Here is a 7,667-nt window from a genome sequence, read left to right as displayed (position 1 = left end):
CCTAGATGCGAAGGAAATCCAAAAAAGAGGGGATGTATGTATACATACAGTTGATTCACTTCGCTGTACAGCAGAAACTAACACAACATTGTAAAACAACTGTACCTCAATAAAAGTTAAAAAAAAACAAGACAAGAGAAAAAACAAAGTGAGCCTTTTGACTTAAATACAAATTTCTCCAAAGAAGATATACAAATGGCCAACAAGCATATGAAAAGATAATCACCATCATTGGGGAAATGCAAACCCAAACCACAGTGAGATTCCTCTTCACCTCATTAGGATGGCTATTATAAAAAAACAAAAAGAAAACAGAAAATAAATGTTGACAAGGATTTGGAGGAATTGCTACTCTTCTGCATTCCTGGTGGGAATGTAAAATTGTGCAGCTGCGATGGGAAATATTATGGTGATTTCTCAAAATATTAAATACAGAATTACCATACGATTTAGCAATTCACTTCTGGATGTCTCCCCAAAAGAACTGAAAGAAGGGATTCTAATAGATATTTGCACACCCATGTTCACAGCAGTACTGTTCACAATAGCCCCCAAAATGGAACTAACACAAATGTCTATCAATGGATGAAGCGGTACATACATACAGTGGAATATCATTCAACTTTAAAAAGGAAGGAAATTCTGATATGTGCTACAACATGGATTAACCTTGAAGACATTATGCTAGGAGAAATAAGCCAGACGCTGAAGACCACATATTGTATGACTCCATTTATATGAAATGTCTAGAAATGGCAAATCCATAAAGACAGAAAGTAGATAAGTGGTTGCCAGGGGCTGGCAGAGGGGGAGTGGAGAAAGACTGCTCAGGAGTATGAGGTTTCTTTTTTTTGTGGTACGTGGGCCTCCCACTGCCGCGGCCTCTCCCGTTGCGGAGCACAGGCTCCGGACGCACAGGCCCAGCGGTCATGGCCCACGGGCCCAGCCGCCCCGTGGCATGCGGGATCCTCCCGAACCGGGGCACGAACCCACGTGCCCTGCATCGGCAGGCGGACCCTCAACCACTGCACCACCAGGGAAGCCCATGAGGTTTCTTTTGAGGGTGATGAATGTTTTGGAATTACAAGGTGGTGATGGTTGCACAACCTTGTGAACATACTAGAAATCCCTGAATTGTATCCTTTAAAAGCATGAACTTCATGATAAGTAAATTATAGCTCAATTTTTTAAAAAATTCAAGTAGTTCCAACTTCATGAAGACTTCCCTGAGTATCCTGGTTAGTTAACCACTCCCTCCTATGCACAACCTTTAGATCACACCTTTATTGTAGACTTATGTAACTTTTTGTAATATACCATCTCTTCTGCTGATTATGAGTGCTTCTAGACAGGACTTTGTCTTGTCTGTGCCTGTATCCTCAACTGGTCACAGTGCTTAAAACTCAGGACGGTAGATAGAGGTTGAATTGGAAAGATTATCTACTTTCCAAGACTTTACCATACACAGCAATATTGAGCAATCCATTTCTTGGATATAACAAATATTATTTACATACTGTGTGTAAGACTTTAGTGATATTAAAAACAAAGATGCATAGTGTCTACCTTAGAGGAACTTACAAATTTTTGGTGGAAATAAGTGTACTTAAGTAAGTACAATACAAGGCAGAAAATAAGTACCATGTGAATGGCATAATGATCCACACCTAAGAGTTTGGCAAAGTAGAAAATTACTACCTTGGGGCTGATCAGTAAGATTTTGTGCAGGTAGAGGCATGAAAGTGATCTTTAGGGATGTAGCAAGATGTTAAAATAAAAGCTTCAGTTGAGGCACATTCCAGAGCTATGTGTTGGACCAAAACACAGATGGTAAAAAGGGGAGAAGGGAGAGGCAGGTAACTCTCAAATGGTCTCCCACATTGACGGCACAAAGGGATGCTGATAGGAAGCTTTTTGAGATGGATTTCTTTGGAAAGAACTACTGTGTATGAAGAATTCTACCCTCCTCACTAAGGGTGAATGAGGAGGAGAAGGGATATCCGCTCCTTATCTCAAACCAAAGGACAGGACTTTGAGGGAACCATCTGCGGAGCTTAATGTGTGTCTCCTACAGTTTGAGGGACACAGGTCTGCTGACTGGATCACACTGGAGAAATCAAAATGTCGAGGGCTGAGGTGTGGGGAGGTAGCTACACTCCCAGAGTCTGTCTGGGTGAATGGTGTCTCCTATGGACCAAATGAGATCCCTGAGGGAAAGGGAATTGACATGGTTATGCTTAGCCCCTGGTCGAAATGGCCTCCTGCGGGGGTGAAAGCTGGAAATGAACTGCTGCTGGACGTGTAGATGCTGCAGAAGTGGGGAAAGGGAAGGTCTCTGAGGAACCCATGAAAGTCCCTCAAGAGGGAAATTGGCTTCAAAGATCTTCAAGGTCCAGAGAGCACCAGCTAGATCACTTCCACAGCATCAATCAACCAAGAATTCTATGAATCCACGAATTCCCCTCCCCAGGCTCCAGACCCTGAAAGGGCCAAAAACAAGTTTGTAAGATGGGAGAAGAGAAGAAGGAGCATGAGAGGAGGAAAGAGAGAAGCCAAGAGCCCCTCTCCCCCGATCTTCAAATTTCAGACTTCTAGCCTGCAGCCAGCTGAAGCTGGAGGAGAGGACACACTTCAACTGTAAGTTGAAGTTACAACAATTCTCATCTCGGACTCCCATTTAAGTGCCTGGTTGACATTTTGTGCCCTAAAAAGTGACAGCACTGTTATTACCTCTGAGGGACAACCTCTGTCTTTTCTAAATGTAAGAGAGAAATAGCCCCTTGGTGCAGACTTAAAAAGATAGTGGGAGACAAAAACGAATTTGCTTTAAGATTCCATTCTACCAGTTGTGCTCGTCCCATGTGACCTTTATAGGTAAAAATTGAAGAAGGGGCCTCCAGCAAAGGAATAGAGGTGACTGGATCCAAGCTCTACTTGGAAAAGGAAACACAGATAAACATATCCATCCCCGGGATGGGGATGCAGGAGGGCGGCTGGGACTGTAGACAAGGGGCTGACAGGAAGGGCCTCCAGCGCCAAGCTAAACAGTCATTTAAATCCTGGATAGAATTTCAGGAAGTTTTGGTACTTATTTCACATATTAAGTACCCGAGATCAGTAAAACTAAGTATTTATTACATTTCAAATATAAAAATTCATAAGCATAAATGCAAATATACTGAAATACATTAACCATATCACTTTAATATAAAAATAAAATATTGCTTAAAGGAAATTCTACATAAAATAGTTTAATTAGGGCTTAAAATGAAGTAAAATTACAATTGTTTTTAAAGTGATATTAGTCTATCAACGATATCATCAAGCTGTGAAAAACTTTCCAGTTGCTAAAAAATTCTGAATGTATGCTGGTTAAGGGAATGATAAGGAGATAGTTATAAGACGTCCTTAAATATCAGTATTTTCTCTAGTCCCTTAACTTCAAACAACCCTATCTCTTCGTTAATAAGTTTGAGGAGATTTTTGGGGGGGGAGGCAATATTTTCTTTCTTTGCAGGGACAATATTTGTTTGTAACAAGCTGTTTTTGTTTGTTTGCTTCAAAGAAAGTATTTCTCACTTGTCTTCATCTTCCTGTCTCATCTTACATAAATGGAGATTCTAATGTGGACACCATATTAATACCAATAGCGTTCTGTTCCTATTCCATTTGGTGGAAATCTTTGTAGTAGATAAGAACTATTCTTGCATTATAAGCTTTGCTTTGGTGGTTGTTATTTTCTTCTTTTGTTTAAGGATTATGGAAGTATAGAAGATGGCTTTCTAAACAAGCGCACTTATATCTGATTCAAGATTTTAATGAAGCATGTCTCTGTGTATCAAGACATAAATGATTCAGATTTTTTAAACTCTAAAATAATTGTATCACACCAACAGAAATGCCAGTATTCCAGGACTTTAAAACAGCATGGAAGACCAGAGTGGTGGACCATTAAACACTGATATTGTAAATCATTCTTCCATGGGCAATGTGGAGCCAATAGAGACATTTAAACAAGGAGATGACAAAGATGTATAGACACAGATGTGACCGGTAAGACTTGTAGAGAGTGTTAAGCCCACCTTCTTCTGCCAAAAGGTCAGCAACTTCAGCTTGAGTCACTGACAATCACATAGGAAGGTGATTAATGAGGGGAAGAAAGCTGGGAGAGAGGCATGCAAACATCTGTTGTTTCCCCCTCATCATCCAGTCACCCTTTTCTGGTAAAAACAATTCCGAGTCTCCTTTGAAGAACTACCTGTACCCTTTTTGCTCATGTGGGTGGGTTTGACTTCCCCTTCAACTCCAGAGATGGTTGGAAATGATTTCTTATAACTTAAAAAACACGTCTCATCTTGCAAATGACCGAGGCCCAGGACTTGTTTATATGGGGGGAAATCTTTGTTTCTAGATATACTGAGTGGTAAAGAGATAGAACTGCTATAGCCATTGTGTGACCCAGGGAGGAGCTAGGAGGCACCAGATAAAGTTTCACAGAAAAGGCAAAAGAGTGAGAGATGGAGCTGGAGGCTTCAAAAGAACCAGAAACCATTATTATCTGAGCTTTTACCCAGCTAAGCCTTCTGAAGTTTTCAATTACATGGGCTAATTAATTCTTTTTCTTTTTTCATATTAAGCCAGCTTGAGTCAGTTTTCTGCCATTTGCAACAAAGTTCTAAATGATATTCAGGGGAAAAAAAGCCATCAATCAGGACTGAGGTGATGGTAGGAAGAAAGACTTACGGGTGAGAATTCATGAAGGAAAAACAGTTTCAATCTCCCATGCTACCATGTTGCATTGTATCATCCATGCAAAATGTCACACAAATTACTACCCCTTCCCCAATGAGTTGAGCAGTATAATATCTGTGGCTCATAGTGTATATATAATATACAATATATATAATATCTGTGGCTCACAGATTTCAGACAGACATAGGTCCACATTCAGACTACCTAGACTCTGCCCTTAAGATCTGGGCATCCTTGGACAAGTTACTTAACTTCTGTTCTCTAACCTCAGTTTCTTTCTCTATGAAATGGTGATAGGACCTTCCACTTAAGTTACTAGGAGGATTAAATGACACACTGCATGAGAAAGATTTAGCATAACGCTAGGTATAATGTTATTGATAGTTTCTCTTTTCCAAGCTTGCTGGAGATTATCACTGGGGAAAAATTTTGTTGGAAGTGAAACTACCAATGTTACCTGCCTCCATGTTTATCTTTACCTCCTTTCCCATCTTAATGGAAAGAGGTGACCCTTAATGAAAGAGGATTTCAGGCTCTCTCTGCCTAAGGCCGATCTTAGTTGGAGCGGTGACACACCTCCTGCCCAAGACTGATCCTTCCTCCTTTCTTCTTTATCACAGCTCCCATTTCCTTAGCGATTTTGCCCCATCAATGGTATCTTTTTGTGTTAATTGTCCCCCCTGCCCTCGCAGCGGGCAATTTTCTCCCATTTTGTAAAAAACTCTCCCAGAATAAAATAATCCCCTCCTATCAGTAGTTCTCGAAGTGTGATCTGAAGAACTCCTATATCAGAATCACCTGGGGACCAGCTAAGCCTCTGGTTACCTCGCCATCACCCTCTCTCCATGTATGCTGTGGATATTTCACTTTCCCATGTTCCTCAAATCTTCAAGAAGTACCAAACCTAACCCCCCCACCCCACTGATTCTGCAGAAAAAAGAAACTATCCCCCCGCAAACCCCTCTAATTCCCACACTATAAATGTAACTCCACGTATGCCTGTTCTTTCTTCTTTCCCACCTGTCAACATTGACAATACGTACCTTCTCCTTCTGAGGCTAATGACTTTTACATTTATTTCTCATCATTTCCTACCCTCTTAAGCACTTCACTCGATTATCCTGTCTCTTGTATTTTCAGCCTCTTCCTATCTATAGCCTTCTTTCTATCAACATTTAAACATACATAGAAACTTATCCCATCTTCAAAAGACAGTTCTCCCTTAACTTCCTGAATCAAACACCTCCCGATACTGTATTTGTTCACCTCCTCTTCTCAGCTAAACTTCTTGAAGATGTCTACACTTACTTCCCACTCACTACCCACTTCTATTTAATTTTCACCCCACTATTTCATTGAAACCGCTCTCACTTTAGTGACCAAAGAATATTTTGTCAAATCCAGGAGACACTTGGTCCGTCCATCACTTGACTTCTCAGTTCCATTTGACACTGCTGTCCACTCCCTTCTTCTTCGAACCTTTCTTCTCTTGGCTTCCTTGATACCTAAGTCTTTTCTATCTCTGCCACTCCTTATCATTCTCCTTCTCAGGCCTCTCTTTCTCTGCCCTTCCCTTAAATGGTGGTGTTCCCTACATTACTGAGCAAGGGCTCGCTGCCTGATGTGCATAGAAGCCAGTACTATGGCACTGATTTTTGAGAAAAGAAAGAGCTTTATCACGAGGTCGACTGACAAAGAGACAGGAGGCAAGGTTTTCAAACCTGTCTCCTCAAGCCAGAGTCTGGGGTGAAATTTAAGGGGTTAGTGGAATTTCAAACCTGGATGGTGATTGATTGGTTTGTTTTGAATTAGTCCATATGAGCTACTCATGCTGCTGGAAGTCAGCTTTTCCTTATTGAAGGACTTCTCACTTTGTAAAGGGCTCTGGTGGCAAGATTTCTATTCTTTGAGTTCTGTAGACTCTTGGTTCCAAGGTCATCCTGGAGACACAGGTTCCTGTCTTGCACATGCACAGTGCTATCTCCGTAAAATAACTCCAGCTTTGATTAATCAACAACCTGTTTTAAGGAAGTTAAACCAGTTTAAGCCGGTGCTATTTCAGTTTGATTAATCAACAACCTATTTAAAGAGACAAAAACAGTTGAGGCTGGTCGATGTTTTACGTACTATTTCAATTCTCCCCTTTTTCTTTGTACATTCCTCAGTCTTCTTTTTTTTTTGGTACGCGGGCCTCTCACTGTTGTGGCCTCTCCCGTTGCGGAGCACAGGCTCCCGATGCACAGGCTCAGCGGCCATGGCTCACGGGCCCAGCCGCTCCGCGGCATGTGGGATCTTCCCGGACCGGGGCACGAACCCGTGTCCCCTGCATCGGCAGGCGGACTCTCAACCACTGCGCCACCAGGGAAGCCCCATTCCTGAGTCTTGAGGCAAATAGGGCAATGACCATTCTAGCTGTTCCTGCTGATTGGGGGTGTGAATGTTTATAACAGGAAGGAAATTGTTTTGCATTTTATTATAAATATTTGCAAATTCTAGCTTGAACTCTTGTCTTGAGCAATCATCATGTGAATGGGGGAGGCCTTTTTAAATATACATGATAGACAGTAAGTACAAAATCTGATGAGTGAAAGGATTAACCCTAAGATACACAGAACTATGACTCCTAACTTTAACAGTCCTTCAAAAACAGACCTTACTCCTTTGGGAATCCATGAAAACATGTTATAGTATCTAATTCTTCTGCAATATGAGCTACTCATGCTACATGATCATTTTCAAAACTGCAATAATACTTTGTCTTAAGGAAGGGTTTCCCATATAACATTTCATAAGGGCTCATTTGGAGCTTGCCTCTAGGGGCTACTTTTACCCTAAGCAGGGCAACTGATAAGACCTTATCCCAAGTTAAGTTGGTTTCTTGACATATTTTGGTGATTGTCTCTTCTAAGGTAGGA

Source organism: Neophocaena asiaeorientalis, unplaced genomic scaffold, assembly GCF_003031525.2.
Source record: "Neophocaena asiaeorientalis asiaeorientalis breed wild unplaced genomic scaffold, Neophocaena_asiaeorientalis_V1.1 scaffold128, whole genome shotgun sequence".
In the NCBI taxonomy this organism is placed as follows: Eukaryota; Metazoa; Chordata; class Mammalia; order Artiodactyla; family Phocoenidae; genus Neophocaena; species Neophocaena asiaeorientalis.
The sequence above is the reverse complement of the archived record's forward strand: the minus strand, read 5'-3'. Positions refer to the sequence as shown.